An 18620-nucleotide genomic window follows, 5' to 3' on the forward strand; every position below is an offset into this window, starting at 1 on the left:
GAGAAAAACACACTTTAGAATCAGTTTTAAAAGCTTGGCCAAACACTAATTGCTGCTCAGAAGTGCTTTTCAAATTAATTATCAAAACACAAACTGCTTTTCACCTAAAGTACTTTTGAGAAAAAACACTTCTCAAAATAAGTTGATTTTTGCAGCTTGGCCAAACATGCTATTAGTCATTATAACAGTAAAATAACAATATTATTTTTTGTCATACTAATAGCCTGTTTGGTCAAGTTTCTCCAAGTCAAAAGCACTTTTTTTTTAAAAGGTATTTTTTTCCCAAAGTTGAAGTGTTTGGCCAAGCTTTTAGAAGAAAAAAAAGTACTTTTGAGTAGAAGCAGAAGTAATTTTGGAGAAGCAGAAAAAAGTAGCTTCTCTCCAAAAGCATTTTTTTGAAAAGCACTTTTGAGAAAAATACACTTAGAAGTAGTTTTTAAAAGTTTGGTCAAACACTAATTGCTGTTCAAAAATGTTTTTTCAAATTAATTAGCCAGACACAAACTGCTTCTCTACTTTTGAAAAAAATACTTTTGAGAAATAGCATTTTTCAAAATAAGCTATCTTTGCAGCGTGCCCTAACAAGCGCTATAAGGTAACTGAGCTACGTCGGAGTCTATGTCCATCCGAGAAACATTGACACGTATGCCGAATGCTCCTCCGCCTATGTTAACAAACATTCACACTTGTACTTTCTTTTATTCTTTCGGGGAAATTCCTAGGAAAAAGAATTTTGCCTAAACTGGATTGATATCAAAGCATGCGAAAAATTCATGGCACTCGAGAAAAGGAAAAAAAAAAAGGCACCAATTGAAAATAGCACATTAAAAGATCAAACACTATTAATTATAGTGTTCCTTCATCAATTCCACGTGTAGATTAAAAGATTATTCATCGCCAAATCTTTTCCATGATTACAACCCAAAGTACAACATATAGAAGTAGAAAGAGTTGATAACAAAGTCTTGAAATATTAAGATGAAATACCAATTTTAACTGCTTTAGCCAGTAATCTTATCAAGGCAATTGTGCACGGTAGAATTGGAGGGTCCAATTTTCCCGTCATTATGATGCCCCGCAAACATACTTCCCAAGGTTCGAGACTGGGTCGAGGTTCACCCTCGAGGGCTGTCGATGCTCGACCTCGGGGCAATGCAGACCAACGGCTATATTTGAAAAGAGGGGAGTTCCCAAGGGGTGCAGTTAGAGCCGGCAAAGTCTGTCAGGCTAGTTTGAGCCCGCGTCATGACGTCAACTTGCTGTCCCATCTCCATATCTTTGTAATAAATGCATTTGTACTATGATGGGATTTGTTGATACCCAATTTTCCCTATATATTTAATACATAAATTTACTTTCAAATAGCATATATGCATATATAAGCATGCATAAGCATTTTTATAATTTTTCTATAATTTTTAAAGGCTTCAAATTGATTTATTTTCTCCCTTTTTACTCATAAAATCTCCAATAATTATCCTTCAAATTATTTTTGTGGTGATTTAGCCATCTAAATTCTATATTTATGCCAAAATCTTGTTAAAATATTCTTAGTGCATTATTATAATTGCATTTGCATTTTTTAAAGTCAATTTGCATATAATTGCAATATTAGCCCTATTAATGTACAACTACGTTATTAATGCATAAAAGGGTCTTTTATATTTTTAAAATATTAGACAATTATTTTTTAATCATTTTCGGTACACGAAATATTTTTAGAAATCATTTTTATTATTTTTATAAGTTGTATAGTACTGAAAGTGGCTATTTAAATCTTAGCCAAATTTATTTCAATTTTAGCCTAAATTCAACCCAATACCCAACCCAATTTCTAATTAAATTACCCGACCCAGGCCTCCCTAATCCTGGCCGTTGATCTCTAAGATCAACGGTCCGTATTTGTTCTTACCATTTTTAATTCCAAACGACCCCCCAAAGCCTAATTCATTCTACAACCCACCCCGCCGCCCTAGAATCCTCTCTGCTCTCAAAACACTCTCAACCTAACCCTAATCTTCAAATGCCGACCTCCCATCTCCGGCCATCACTGGTGACCTCTTATCGTCTCTCAAGCCTCCAATGGCTTCTCTCATGCCATTCTTGCCTTCTCTAAGGCCCTCAAGGGCCCAGAGCCTTGCCGACTTGCATCTAGGGTTCATCTCCTGCCTGTTCCTGGCTATTCTAGTGTGATTTCAAGCGAAGTCGTTCTATATTGCTACGATCTATGGGTTTCTAAATAGGTTTTTTCATCTCTGTATAGGTCTCTTTCGAAACCCTAATTTCCTTTTCTATACCCGTACAGATCTAGGACGATTTGAGTTTGTATCCTGAGTGTTTTACATTATCCTTGAGATTCTTTAGAAGAATCATATGATTTCAAGTGTTTCTTCACCTTTTCTAAAACCCTCTAAAACTAGGGTTTTCGGAATCTCTTTTAAAACTTTGTTTAAATGATTCTTTGTGTTTAAACTTCTATTTCTCACATATTTTGACTGATTCTATGAGTCTACTACAGCCTTAACTCGTCTATGCTGAAAGCCCTAATTTCTTAGGGTTCTTCGTTTGGTTTTTGTGTATGAGCATGACTGACCGGTTCTCGTTTTGAGTTCTTGTGATTTCTCGTGACTGCCTTGCCTTGATATGCTTCTACTGAGTTTCTTAGTCTAAAACTTTCATTGATTCTATGTGCTTGTGTTCATCTTGACTATTCACATCAACTTGCATCTTTCTCACTGAATCAGTATTGTTTAACTTTTATTTTTTGCTAGAGTTGTGTGTCGGCTATCCATGTCTTACTTTATTTATATGTTAAACATGCTGACTCTTTTCATGACTTTCTCTTTGATTGAGCATGCAATATTCTGAATTCCTTAGCTCTTGGTTTGATTTGAACATTTTCCTTTAAACCTTCGATTTTTACCTTTCTACTCGATTTGATTGATTTGCCTGCCTTAATTAATTTTGCCTTACCTTGTCTGCATTGTTACTTGATTCTTACTGATTATTTCCTTAATTAGAATTTTCTGAACCTAGCCCTAGTTTCCTGTTCTATACTTCTACTGTTTGAAGTCTTTCCTATTTGTTATACTCCAGCTATATATGATTTCTTTCCTTACTTGTCACATGCTCTTTACCGTTTGAACTAATTCCCTTAATTAAGGGAAGATTCGAACTGATTTTATTCTGAGTTCTATGATTACTGAACAATTTGATTCTTACCTTATTTACCTAGCTTTCAAAACTACTATATATTGTCACGACCCTATTCCCCGGACCCGGTCGTGATGGTGCCTCTCGTGAAGACAAGGCCATCAAATTAAACCCAATTCACCTTTTTAAATAGTTAAACAACACAAAACAGTCTAAAACATGATTTAATAATATTAAGTAGCGGATAATATTAATAAAGTGCGGAAGTACAACCCAACACAGCCCTAACCGGGGTGTCACAAGTCACGAACATCCATCAACACTGAATACTCAAGTATCACAATAGAGTTTAACATTGAACTAAGGACATAAAGGAAAGAGATAGGGAGGAGCTCTGGCTGCGAACGCCAATAGCTACCTAAAGACTCCTCGAAGAACCGCCTGAAGCTAGGATGAATCAGCACTCGGGAGTGGAACCAGCTACGCCTGAATCTGCACACAGGGTGCAGGGAGTAAAGTGAGTACTCCAACTCAGTGAGTAACAAATGTAAATAATGGCTGAAAGTAAGAAAACACGTAAGGCACAAGGAATTCTATAATGAAGCAGTAAAACCAGTTAAAAATAGTAAATCAGTGAAAAGTCAAGTAAAATCCTTTTTCCAACAATGAACAGGTAATTGACAGACAATTAAGGTTTAGTAAACAAATAGAAGCTGGCCCCTCGGGCACAGTATCAACAAAACCGCCCCTCGGGCAACATCTCAGAACAATACCAGCCCCTCGGGCTCAATCTTACATCACAATGGGTACCCGCGCTCACTGGGGGTGTGCAGACTCCTCGAGGGGCCCCTTATGACCCAAGCGCAATAACAAGCCATCTCGTGGCATCAAATCTAGGCTCTCGGCCTCATATCAATCAAGCCACCTTGTGGCGTACATATCTCAGGCCCTCGGCCTCAAATCAGTATCAGCGTTTCCTCACAACATAGGCCCTCGGCCTTACTCCGTCAAAAATCCTCACAAGCCCCTCGGGCAATAGTAAAACAGTGTTTCTCAGCCCAAACATCATTTAAAATATCATTTAAGTCTCAAAATTGAGTAAAAATGGCTGAGTAGTAAAACAGTGAAAAATAACATGACTGAGTTCAAGTAGCAAGTCAAAGCAGTGAGGAAATATCAATAAAAAGCCCTGAAGGGTTCAAATAGTTGGCACGAAGCCCAAATATGGCATACAGCCCAAATTATAATGATAGCAAATAAGTCTCAGTCAAATACGCGGTAAAATCATCAAATGGGACGGACCAAGTCACAATCCCCAATAGTGTACGACCCCACGCTCGTCAAAAAGCGTGTGTCTCACCTCAACATAGCACTACGATGTGCAATCCGGGGTTTCAAACCCTCAGAACATCATTTACAATCATTACTCACCTTGAACCGGCTAATTCTCTAGCTCGCGACGCATTTGCCCCTCGAATCAGCCTCCACGCGCGTCGAATCTATCCAAAATCAGAACGAGGACGTCAAAATAGGCCTAGGGAACGAAGCCCAAGCAAAAACAATCAATAATTAACACAAATCCCAAAATTACCAAAACCCGACCCCCGGGCCCACGTCTCGGAATCCGATAAAATCAACATCAATGGAATCCTCATCCTCTCACGAGTTCATACATATCAAATTTACCAAATTCCGACCTCATATGGTAACTCAAATCCTAAAAATTCACTCTCCAATTTCAAGCCCTAAATTCCCAACTCTTCCTCTAACTTCCCACAAATTTTTATGATTAAACAATGGTATAATCACCATAAACACAAGGTATAAAGCCCAAGTAGCTTACTTCTGTGGATACACTTGATCCCCTCTTGAAATCACAGCTTGGAGCTCCAAGATTGCACAAAAATGGTGAACAAAAGACTGAAAATCGCGAAGGGGCATTTTTATACATTCTGCCCAGCACTTCTGCATCTGCGGCACAATACCCGCTTCTGCGGTACCGCATATGCGGTCTTACCTCCGCTTCTGCGGAAATCACTTACCAGCTAAAATTCAGTATCTGCGGTCATCCTTCCGCATTTGCGACTCCGCAAATGCAGTCCACATAGCCGCTTCTGCGGTTCCTGCCCCTCAAGCCTTTTTTTGCTTCTGCGACCAATCAACCGCACATGCGGCGCCGCACCTGCGGTCCCCAATCCGCAGGTGCGAAAATACCAGAAGCAACAAATTCAGCCGCTGCAACAAAATCCAAACTTCTCCGTTAACCATTCGAAATCACCCCGAGGCCCCCGAGACCTCAACCAAAAGCACGAACATATCCTAATACCTTATTCAAACTCGTTCCAATCATCAAAACACCTCAAACAACATCAAATCACCCAAAACACATCGGATTCAAGCCAAACTTTGTAAAATCTTTCGAATTCCGCTTTTGATAAAAACCCCAACCAAACCACGTCCGAATAACCCGAAATTTTGCACACACATCCTAAATGACATAACGGATCTACTTCAACTTCCGAAATTTTATTCCGACCTCTATATCAAAATCTCACCTATCAACTAGAAAACGCCGAAATCTTAATTTCGCCAATTCAAGCCTGAACCTTCCAAGGACTTCCAAAATGCTTTCCGATCACGCTCCTAGGTCCCAAATCAGCTAACAGAGCTAACCAAATCATAAAAATTCCGATCCGAGATCATATACAAACAAGTCAAATCTTGGTCAAACCTTTCAAATTTCGAGCTTCAGACTGAGAACTGTTCTTCCAATTTCATTCCGATTACCCTGAAAACCAAAACCAACGATTTACATGAGTCGTAATACATCTCACGGGGCAAGTCATGCCCGGGAACTGACGAACAAAATGCAAATGCTCTAAACGACCGGTCGGGTCGTTACATCCTCCTTCACTTAAACATACGTTCGTCCTCGAACGTGCCCAGAGTTGTTCCAAAAGCCAACCAATCGCTGAATAACCTTACCATGCATATACCTGGGGGTGATCCCACGTCACCCTATCTCACATAGGTCCAATAACACTTAGAACCTGAAATTTCACAATCCAATCTAGCCCATAAACCATAGAACCACATTTCCACTTCGGAAATCATCGATACGATCAGAATCTCACATTTATACTGTGAATAAGTCCGAACAAGCTGTAACAAACCATATCTGCAACCTCAGGTGCAACTACATGAAATACCACATAACTCAAACGCTTGCAGCGATAATTTCTAATCACAGCAGCTGCACACAACTCCCGAATACCGATAGAAAAACTCTTATCACTAAAGTCTCATTCCAACACTTCCATATGCTGCCAATGATAGATAAAACACGCAGTAAGCCATAACCATTTCTCAGATCAACCATTCATGAAGCCACTTCTCCTTTGGCAAGGACCATAGCAGATTTCTGAGCCAAACCTCGATATTATCCTTCCAACATGCTGAAATTGAACAGTTTGTACTCATTTCAGATCCCGACGATCTCATCTAATCCAACACCACTACTCTGGTGACATGAAACATCAATACAATCTAAAGCCACAACTCGTGCAATCCGTGCACCAATAAACAACAATCTGAATGTACTCCAATCATGAAGACGACTCGAACGAAAGGGCTGTACCACCAACTCATCAGTACCACCACAACAAAATGCTGAGAACCCATCACACGTCGTAGAAACAGAATACGTGAATCTAACCCAAAGGGTCATATCTCCACATAACTTCTCTGCAATGCGCGACCCTATCCAAACATTGGTCCACACGTAACACCTCAAGTCACTACGCTCGAAATCGACAACCACACGCAATTTGATGTCTGGAACCAAAGAAAAATCATCATACCCACGGTAAAGCAAATAACATATACCACACAAACCCGAAAGGACATAACCGATACGCTATTCACCGAGCAACACCCAATTACTCTTCCCGCTTGACTTCCACTATGAAACCCCAATAGAACCGCACCATATGTGCCTATAACCAACAAATCATAACGCCTCGCAACACAGAAAGGTAACTCATAGATCTCCCCAGATTACTGATAAGCTCAATAACAATCGAATCAACACATCCCTCAACATTACAACTCAGAGCCAACCAAGCCGACTCAAGTTAGAATATACATCCACATTGGCCTACCAACGGACCCCTCATCCAGGAAACCCTAAAGCTACTCCCTCAACTCCTTTAACTCTACCGGCGCCATATGATACGGTGCCCGGCATCAGGTTAATACCGAAATCAACAGCCTTGCCCGGTGACCTGCCCGGCCACAAGAACACATCCGAAAAGTCCCTCACCACCGGAACTGAATCAATGGTAGGAGTCTCTACACTGACATCCATTACGAAAGCCCAAATAAGAAAAATAATCCTTCCCAGCCATCCGCCGGGTCTTCGAAATATAAAACCACCCTACTAAGAACATAATTCGTCGAAGCTCGCCACTCAATCCGTGGCATTCCCAGCACCGCCAACGTCGCTGCCTTAGCGCAATAGCTCAGAATGACACAACTCTGAGACAACCAGTCCATACCCAATATCACATCCAAAATCTAGCATACCAAGCAGCAAAAGATCCCTTCGGGTCTCCAAACCCCGATAGTCACTAAACAGTACCGATACACACGACCCACAACCACAACATAGCCTGAATATGAGAACTCCCAGTCTCCAACTCCATATAGCACACGAGTCACCATATCCGATTCTAATTCCACCGTTCGAGTATACAACACACCTCTAATATCCAATCATTCCCATGAGAGATACTCTTATAATCCTTCTGTGCCCCCTAGCAAATCCGAATATCAGCAGTCGATTCAACAAGAAAGTGCCGCAATACTAATGGAGTACCATCCACTTAATCACATTGCCTTTTTCTGAAACATATACCCTCGTCAAATCACCCCAATTAGCAATACCATTTCCTTAATCATCTGAAGATCATTCCCCAAATCATCTGAAGCCCATTTCTCTAATTATCTGGAATTGCCCGTGCTGCCTAAGAATTTTATGACCTTCCGTCCCCAAATCATCTGGAGCTCCAAAATCGCACAAAAATGGTGAACAAAAGACTGAAAATCGCGAAGGGGCATTTTTATACATTTTCCCAGCACTTCCGCATCTGCGGCACAATACCCTCTTCTGCGGTACCGCATATGCGGTCTTACCTCCGCTTCTGCGGAAATCACTTACCAGCCAAAATTCCGTATCTGCGGTCATCCTTCCGCATCTGTGACTCTGCAGATACGGTCCACATAGCCGCTTTTGTGGTTCTTGCCCCTCAAGCCCTTTTTCGCTTTTGTGACCAATCAACCGCAGATGCGGTGCCGCACCTGCGGTCCCCAATCCGCAGGTGCGAAAATACCACAAGCAGCAAATTCAGCCGCTGCAACAAAATCCAAACTTCTCCGTTAACCATTCGAAATCACCCCGAGGCCCCCGGGACCTCAACCAAAAGCACTAACATATCCTAATACCTTATTCAAACTCGTTCCAATCATCAAAACACCTCAAACAACATCAAATCACCCAAAACACATCAGATTCAAGCCAAACTTTCTAAAATCTTCCGAATTCCGCTTTTGATCAAAAACCCAACCAAACCACGTCCGAATAACCTGAAATTTTTCACACACATCCCAAATGACATAGCTGAACTGCTGCAACTTCCGTAATTTCATTCTAACCTCTATATCAAAATCTCACATATCAACCGGAAAACGCCAAAATCTTAATTTTGCCAATTCAAGCCTGAACCTTCCACGGACTTCCAAAATGCATTTCGATCACGCTCCTAACTACCAAATCAGCTAACGGAGCTAACTAAATCATAATAATTCTGACCCGAGATCATATACAAACAAGTCAAATCTTGGTCAAACCTTTCAAATTTCGAGCTTCAAACTGAGAACTGTTCTTCCAATTTCATTCTGATTACCCTGAAAACCAAAACAAACGATTGTGAACACGTGATTTTTGCCCTATATGAATTATTCCCACAAATTCAAAACAAAATAAATTTTCCCATTGTTTGCAATTTCGTGAATTTTTTGTAGCATTTTTGGTAATCGCTTGCATTTGTCTGCGCATGTTAATTTTGTTTAATTAATGAAAAATACAAAAATATGTTGCATTTGCATTTAGGATTTAATTCTACATTTTAGGATTAATTAGAAAATTAGTCATTTTATAAAGTAGAAAAAATCACAAAAATAGTTTACTTTTGCTTTTTAATTTAATTTTCGATTTTTCGAATTTTGTAGTTTTTCTTTTTAACTTGGGTTTTAATTAATTGTGGTAATTAATACTTAGAGTAATTAACTTAACTTAGTATAATTTGGGGTTAGGATTTAGTTTAGGTTTTATTTTAATTTTAAGAAAAAAAGAATTTTGAAATAATTAAAAGCGAAAGAAAAGGGGAAAATTTGGACTTAGAGCCGTTTTGGGCCTCAGATTTGCTGAGCCCAAACCTTTCTTCTTCTTTAAAAATCCACCAGCCCAGCTTCTTCACTCAGTCCAGAACCACGCCCCAATCCACACCCGCCCGTCTTCCTTAAACCCGACCCGTTCCCAAACTTTAACAAACAAAAGAGACCCAGAACCCTAAGTCCCCAAGCCCTAAATGCAGCGGCTGTTCACTCGCCTCCCTCATCAAATCAGACCCTAAATTGCTCAAGATCCATGGCGAGTGAACACCAAATCTCATACCACGCGTTTCCCCTTTCTCTCCTCTTGCCATAGCTAACCGTTTCTGACAAAATTTCTCTCCCTCTCATGCCATCTCTTCGATTTATTTCGGATTTTAGCCTTCCGGGTGAATATATGGAAAATTGGGGAGCGTTGCATTGGATTCGATTTGATCCAATCCCTCCATTTGTCCGTTTTTCATCATAAGCAAGGTTAAATTTCGGATTTCGGGGAAGATATTTTAGGAGAGATTTCTTGGGGAGAAAGGGAGAAGATTCGAGAAGCTTGAGGCCCTATATAAAGGAGATGATATTTTCAGAAGGAGAGAGAGATTTTTTTTCGGAAAAAATTTGGAGAGAAAATGATAGGGCTTGAAGAGTTTTTTTATTTCCTGATTTTCCTCTCACGTTTTCAGATTCAGATAGATACAGATAGAAATGTTGAGTGTTCCTTCTTTGATATGGTTTTGATTATTGTTTAAAAGCTCGAAAATATATATATAGATATTCATTCTCTTCTTCTCGTCTGGGTTTTCTGGTAAAAAATAGAGCTCATTTGAAAGGCTGTTGAGTTCGCTGTTGTTCGCGTGTTCGAGTTCGATTCTCTGTTGTCTTCTCGTGCAGATTTTAGACTTGAGTGTCGCTCGATTAAGTTATTGTAATTGCTGAGATCCTATTAATTGAAAACTCTCATTGAGGTCCGTTTCTGATTCCCTCTTATTCTTTTGATGTGATATTAGTATGATAGGAGTTTGGGATAATCGATTAGTATAGATTTAAATGTGGTTTGCCTAGTACTCAACTGATTTTGTTTGCCACAGATTTTTGAGATGCTCTGTTCTCTTCTTTCGCTGGAACTTTATTTTAATTTCGAATCTGATTGTTTTTCGAATGCGTTTGATCAAAGTCAGATTTGATTTTTGGTCGTTTGAGTTAGTGAAACACGTAATATTGTTGTTGGAATCAGTTTTGATTAACTCTTTGATAAAGAAAAGTTACCATTGTTCAAATGAATCACATAATGGTTAGCTGAAAACCTGAACAGTGGTGTTTTTGAACCAAATGGTTAGTTTTGTCGTTCTTCGTTTTTCACTTTCATTCTGTTTCGCTGCTGGTATATGTGTAGATTTGCGCTATTTTCCTTCTCCTGCTTGAAATTTATCTGCATTGTTATAGCTATAAGAACTTTGTTCTTTCGCGCTGCTAAAAATAGTTGATTCAAGCAATGAATCGTGCTGAAATATGCAGTATTTTGGGACATTTGTTTGGACTGTTAGCCTGCTGAAAATCTGCCCTGTTTTGTTGAATGTTAATGCTTCATTACTACGTTTGTACTACAATGAGCACTAGCAGCAAGCACTTCAGATTTGCAGAAATAATTTTCGGGTACAACCATTTTGCAGTGACTACTTTAGTGGCTATAACTAAGTGGCTTTTATGCAGCGTTAGGTATCTTCTTAAGTGGTTCGACTATTCTTGTTTGCTTCGTCAGAAATTGTGTCCAATTTGTTCCTTAATCAGGAAATCACATTAGTTGAGAATATGGATTGAACTAATTTGATACAAAACATAAAGAGTCATTCAGAGTTTCAACTTTAAGTAGTTATTCGAATTAGATGATTCTCTGCCAGCTTCTTGTGTTAAGCTTGAGCCCTTTTCCTTTTCTTATGGTTGACTTTTATCCTTTATTGAATTTAAATATGGTGTCAGTTTTGTGGTAGTTTTTGCATTCATTAGCTTAGATCCGTGAAAGTTTGAGTGAGTACTAATGTTTTTGGAGCTCATTTGTGAATCTACCATCGTGATTGTGTATATGTTCGCGTAACATGATTGTGATTTTAAAAACCAATTCAGAGTATGCGTTCGCGCAACTTCGACCAAACTTTCTTAATAATGACATGGTTGCTAATAGGCCACTAATTAATTTTAGTTCATATAGCCCGATGTGTGCCATCCACCATTAAATCACACAAGGCCCTTGTATTAATTTCGTATGACCTAGATATAAAAATGACAAATCTTCGTAGTTTGCTTTAGGCCGTTTAATATACCATCGTGATTGCGTACACGTTCGCGTGACATGATTACGATTCTAAAAACAAAACCGGAGTATGCATTCGCGCAACTTTGGCCAAACATTCTTAATAATAATAAAGCGTTATTAATTGTGGATACGTTCGCGTGACATGATTTTTGACGCGCCAAACAAATGGGTACACGTGTGCGTGACCCGTTTCAAGATAATTTTCTTAATAAAAAGGACGGTAAAAGGTAAATGCACATAGGTTCTAAAATCAGTAATTAAACTATTTGATTAAGCCAAGTATGATCAAAGCGACCGTGCTAGAACCACGGAACTCGGGAATGCCTAACACTTTCTCCCGGGTTAACAGAATTCCTTACCCGGATCTGGTTCGCGGACTATAAAATAGAGTCAACCTTTTCCTCGATTCGGGATTTGAACCGGTGACTTGGGACACCATAAATTATCCCAAGTGGCGACTCTGAATTTAATAATAAAATAAATCCCGTTTCGATTGTCACTTTAAGTTTGAAAAAACTCCCTTATTATACCCTCTTCCGGGGGTGTAGGAAAAAGGAGGTGTGACAGCTCTGGCGACTCAGCTGGGGATAAGAACCCAGAATCTCTGGTTCAGGGTTCCAGAATTCGAGCTTGTTTTATGATTTTGCTTGGCTTTATTTATTGTTGATATTACTGTATTCTGTGAACCTTTTGTGCTAAATGCTATCTGTTTAGCGCTTTAATATTGTTTGGATTGTATATAACTGTTTTCTTACGCCATCCATCTGAGTCTTCTGAAAATGGTGCACATGTTCGCGTGGCCCGCTTTTTTCTGTAGAAATTATACCAAATAGAACGAGGCTGGGCAAGCGAAAAGGCCGGGCAGACTTCAGTGCTCCCGGTACGTCGCCCCCTCTTCGGCCCCAGTTGTCCACTCGGGTACCCCAAGTCTAGAACAAAACCCCAGGATTTAAACCTAGAAAAACACATCCTCATGCCAGATCCCTAGTAGGAACATTTGTTTGCATCACGTGCATTTGACTTAGGGGACTCAACACAGGGGTTGGGTCCGTCTAGGATAGGTGTGCCCAAAATAACAGACCATCCTGATGCATTTTATGTGCTATGTGAACATTTATTTGTTTCGGCTTGCATGCTGACCGGCTAGGGAAATAAAGCAAAAAGAAAAACCAAGCGTGAGGTAGGGAAGGAAATAAAACCCGGTTCTAAAGAAAAACCCAGTATTTGAAAACATCCCGAAATTCTGCCAAAATTTTTCGAAAAATAAGAGTTATTTCAAAAGAGTCATTACCGTATCCTTTTCAAGTGTATCAAAACTGCCCGAACTACGCCAGTTTGATTCTCACAGGGTGTGAGATACGTAGGCAACCCCCATCGGGTCCAACTTCCTTTTTTGCAAAAATAGCCCAAAAGAACAAAAATTTTTATTATGCATAAGTAAGGTGATGCCATTCTTGTCAAGAATAGCCGAATGTCCCTCAAAAGGGTGCCAGAAGGCTGTTTTTGCAAGAACAGCCGCCTTTGGTCATTTTTAAATTTTTTGGCCAGTTAGCGGGCACAACCTTAAAATCTTCTTCCTCGAGGTGCTGAAAGGCCATATAGGCAAAGCCGGATATTTTTATAAAAATTTTGAAAAAATAGTGATAACTTTTTGAGTCAAAATGAGTCTTGACTTTTCTCCTGTTAGTTTCCTCTTTGAGCCTGTTGGTTTTTATGGTAAAAATTTGGTAGGATGAGTCGTTGTAATCAAAACATTTTATTTTTATTTGAAAATCTCAAAATGTTTTATTATTTATTTTTATCCTCCAGAACTACGTTCGGTCTGATTCATGCAGGGTCATGATACGTAGGCAATCTCCATAGGATTCGACCATAACCAAAAGAAAAAAAGTGACAAAAAAAGAGAAAAAGAAAAAGAGAGGAAAAATAAGAGAGAAAAAAAAAGGAGAAGAGAGAAAATAAGAAACCGTGAGAAGGAAGCAATGGCAAAATAAGAGAAAAAAATGAGAGAATAAAAACAAAGAGAGGGCAAAGGAAAGAATGAAAAGAAAAAAAGAAGAAGGAAAAAAGAGAAAAGGGAAGTTGCAAATGGAAATAAGGAAAGCCGGGATGACGCAAGCAACCGATCAAATGCATAATAGAAACTGTTAACTGCTTAGGTGCATTCATTCCCCAAATGTGCGGTTGCCTGTCTGTTAAGCTCTAATCACTAACAAGTTTGTTGTTGACAATTCAGTACAGAAAGGTGGTTGGTCTGTGGTTCCGGAAGTAGTAACTCCTCTCTGCAAAATAAATTCAAAAGGCAATGGCGGACAACAACGAAATTGGGTTGGTTGATACCGGTGCCCGAAAGCAGTTGGTTGAGCGGGACACTGGTTTGGCTGATGAGGTAAGGATGTTAGACAACACATGACAGACATGTATCAGGCCTGGATGAATGGGAGGGCACCACCCCCGCCACCACCTAGCTTCTTAGATGCTGCCCTTACCCAAACTCCGGTCGTAGTGCCGGATGATCCCCTATACTCTCCAGATTTTCCTGCTTATCACAACTTTCCCAACCACCCTAGTAGCTCCATCACTCATCCTCTAATTACCTCTCCCCAAAATTGCCCTCCTGTCATATCCGCTATTCCCAACAATGAACACCCACTCAAAGCCCATGATGCCCAATATTACCCCTCAAAGGTTGCCCACAAGGTTCTTGACTCATACAAGAAGAGCCCTTGGGATGAACCTCATGTTGAAAATGAAACGTTCACAGGAAGAGAAGGACGAGATGGGATATTCAGAAGGCTAAAAGGCATAGAACAATCCTTAAAGAACAAGCAAGGAATGGGAGACCAGGGTAACATGGCTTACAAAGAATTGTCTGTGTCCCCTGATGTTCGCCTGCCCGCGGGATTTAAAGTGCCAAAGTTTAACTTGTATGATGGGCATGGAGATCCGGTAGCCCATTTGAGGGGTTATTGCAGTGAAATGAGAAGTGTTGGAGAGAAAGATGACTTGTTGATGGCATATTTCAGTAAGAGCTTGACTGGGGCAGCTTTGGAATGGCATAATCGTTAAGATGTCGGTAAGTGGCCTACATTGGGCGACATGGCTCAAGATTTTGTGCGACACTTTCAGTACAATATAGAGACTGTCCCAGACCGCTCCTCCCTATCACAGATGGAAAAGAAACCCAAGGAAAGTTTTAGGGACTTTTGGCTCAGATAGAACGAACAAGTTGCTCGGGACAATCCTCCTATTTATAGAAAAGATGTTGCTGAGCCCCGCCAACGACAGGACCCAGTGGGCATTCTTGCTAAACGCTTTCAGCCTCAATATCGACCCCGCGGATATCCTTGTCATCCTCCTCACTGCTACTTCTCTCCACAGAACCCCCAAAATCGTACATCACTTTCCCGATACCCCATCCACAATGCACCACCATATGCTCCACATCCATGAGGCCCGCAATGGCCCGCACTACGTCCACAAATGTCTTAGCCACCCCCACAAGCCTACCGGAACCCTCCAGGATCAGGTTTCCGGCCCAATCAAGCATTTAAGAACGAGAGGTTGCCGAGAAAGAAAACATTCACTCCATTGGGAGAGTCATATGCCAATCTGTTCCAGAGGTTAAGATAATTGGACATGTTGAAGCCGATTCAGATAAAAATGCCAAACCCTCTTCCAAAGAAGTTTGATTTTTCTCAAAGGTGCGCATATTGCTCAGATGCCCTGGGGCATGACATAGAGAAGTGTTGGCATCTGAAAGGAGCAGTCCAGAAGCTTATTGATGCAGGCGACATTACCGTGCAAAATCCAAATGCANCAAATACCATTTTCACGTCTTCTTCTTCTTCTTCTTCTTATTATTATTATTATTATTATTATTATTATTATTGTATAGTGACATAGGAATGCATTAATTCTTCTTTTTCATCTTCATATTTTTTGAAGTTACAGAAAATTCTTAGTTCTCCGACATATACATTTTTAAACCACTAGAAAACTACTTAATATATATGTTAAAAAGTCTCAATTAATATTTATCATTTCGTCGTATTCGTTAGTTGATTAACTAGATAACTGAAAAGCATTAGTACGAAGAAAAAAAAGGCTGTGGTTGATTCATGAGTAAAAGTAACATGTTTGGCATTTTACAGATTGACTCAATGATTTCTTTTTTCACAACTCAAAATAGGGAGGCCAACCTGAGGGAGCCAATGAAGACTGTAAGATGAGTAAACCAAGTATACTAAACTACAATCACTTTTATATTATCTTCCATTATGAGTTTTGAGTACACGAAATTATATTAGAGAAAATACATAAGTTGCCCATCAAACTTGTTCGGAAAAATCATTCACACACCATAACTTTACGGGCGACCTATGTTCCCCCTATTCTTGTTTGGGGTGAATTTAATATCCCATTGGTAACACATAGTCAGTCTTGTGGTGGGATGTGTAGTACACACGCACCTGTGAGCACGTGATTTTTGCCCTATATGAATTACTCCCATAAATTCAAAACAAAATAATTTCTTTCAGTGTTTGCAATTTTGTGGATTTTCGTGGTATTTTTATCTGTGCATTTTAATTAGTGAAAAATACAGAAAATATGTTGCGTTTGCATTTAGGGTTTGACTTTACATTTTTAAGAATTAATTAGTTAGTATTTATTTTACAAAAGGAAAATCACATAAAAATAGTTTATTTTCACACTTTAATTTTAGTTTGGAATTTTGGTATTCCTTTTTAATTTGGTTTTAATTAGGTGTAATAAGTGTTAGATTTAGTAATTAATTTAACCTGATGGGATAATTTGATTAGGGATTAATTTAGGTTTGTTCTTATTTTAATTTTAATTTAAAACAAATTTAAAAGAAATCAGAAAAATGACAGAGAAAAAAAGAGATCTCAGTTTTGGGCCAATTCATCCTCAATTCACCCAGGCCCAATGTTCTTTTCCGCAAGAGCTGGCCAACCCCACCCCCCCCCAATTCCAGCCCAAACCCCATTCTATACCCAGCCCAATTTCCCCGACCCATCTCCCTTCGAGACCAAACGACCCCGTTTCATGTGAGGTTAATCCTAGCCGTCTAGGTTAGATGATCCAATGGCTCTAAACTAGGGGTCACTTGATATAAAACTGTCCTAACGCCCCTACCCCCCTCTCTCAGAACCCCCCCATGACCGTCTCTCACAACTCCGCCCTGAGCCACTATCTGCCGCCCGCCGGAAATCGCCTACGGCGGCGGCCGGCGTTCAATCGCCGTGAAAATAACACCACCACTCCTCCTCCGCCTCCTCATCTCAGATCTTCACCCCGTTTCCCTCAAACTCACCCAAACTCCTCGAATTTTTGTTCAAAGTCATGAACCCTAGCGCCGCCACAGATTCTCCGGTGGCGGCGCCACCACCAAACTGCCCCAAAAATACACCCTGGAACCCTTATTACTCCCTCTTCCCAAATCCCTAACCCATGCCCTTCAAATCCCCCTAGGTCGACTCAAATTTTGAATAAAAAATCAGACCTAAACCTGACCTTCCCCAAACCATTTAGAACCCAAATCCCTGTATCTATAGCCTTTGCTCATGTCAATTTCATGACCAAACTCCGATTTAACCGGAAATAGAGGCTAATTGGTTGTTCTTATCAAGGAACAACTGGTTATCCTCAAGTTCCGTTTATCTTGCGATGCTTTTAGCATTTGGTCTCTATCCGTTGAGGTTCATCCTGGATTCTGTTCTCAGGTACCTTTGTGCTTTGTCCCTTTTCTTCTTGGTTAAGTTCTTGATTAATAATTTGTTTAAGTTTGTTTGGTTTAATTGCATTAAGTTTTTTGGATTGTGTTTCTGTTTAAATATCGGCTTAGTAATCCTGTGAAGGCTTGTTGTGTTTGATTCTTGCTCAGTTTGTTTTCTATTGTCAAATGTTCTGAATTTCTTTTTAAGAAATTCACCTTTTGATTTGATTGAAGCTTTCGCATTTGAGTAGTCTTGTTTGTCACACTTCATAAATCTATAGAGGGGTCAATTGTAAGTTTAGAAACTTAAAGGGGTCTCAAAGGAAGGGGCAGGGGTCGTAATAACTGGTTGGGCAAAGGTTAATTTAGGGATTTCAGGTTGTGAAGGAATCATTTCTGTTAGGGGGAAGCCTCTAGAGGATAAGATGAGCACTAGTTTGTTAGGGAGCAGGGGTTTTCAGATATTTTAGAGGGGTAAAAAGGGTAAACCAATCGAAAAAAGGGGTAAAACGGGAATTGGTTAATCAGGCCAAGGCTGCATTAGGCATGCCTATATAAAGACCCTTTACCTTTCATTTTAGGGGGCGGGAACACTCTAATTGAAATACAGAAATATAGATTTTTACTGTTTCATTAGATCCTCATTGATTCTGAATTCTTTTCAAATTCATGAAATAACTTTACTGTTTCATGAAGCTGATCTTACTGGTTATTTTGCTGGCTAATTACTGCTGAACCTACCCTTCATTTGCTGAGTTTCTGTAATTATTTTGGCTTATCTAGGTACACATTACTGAAACTCACACAATGTGATATTTGAATGGAGATTGAGAAATGAAAGCTGGAGTTCTAAATGTTTGGATGTTGGACCATTAATTTACAGTTAATTTCATTTTTACTTTTCCTGTATTTTGCTCTTCTAAATGACATGTGCCTAGTTGAGATTTGGATTGACTATATCGAGTTAAAATG

Source organism: Nicotiana attenuata, unplaced genomic scaffold (assembly GCF_001879085.1).
Source record: "Nicotiana attenuata strain UT unplaced genomic scaffold, NIATTr2, whole genome shotgun sequence".
In the NCBI taxonomy this organism is placed as follows: Eukaryota; Viridiplantae; Streptophyta; class Magnoliopsida; order Solanales; family Solanaceae; genus Nicotiana; species Nicotiana attenuata.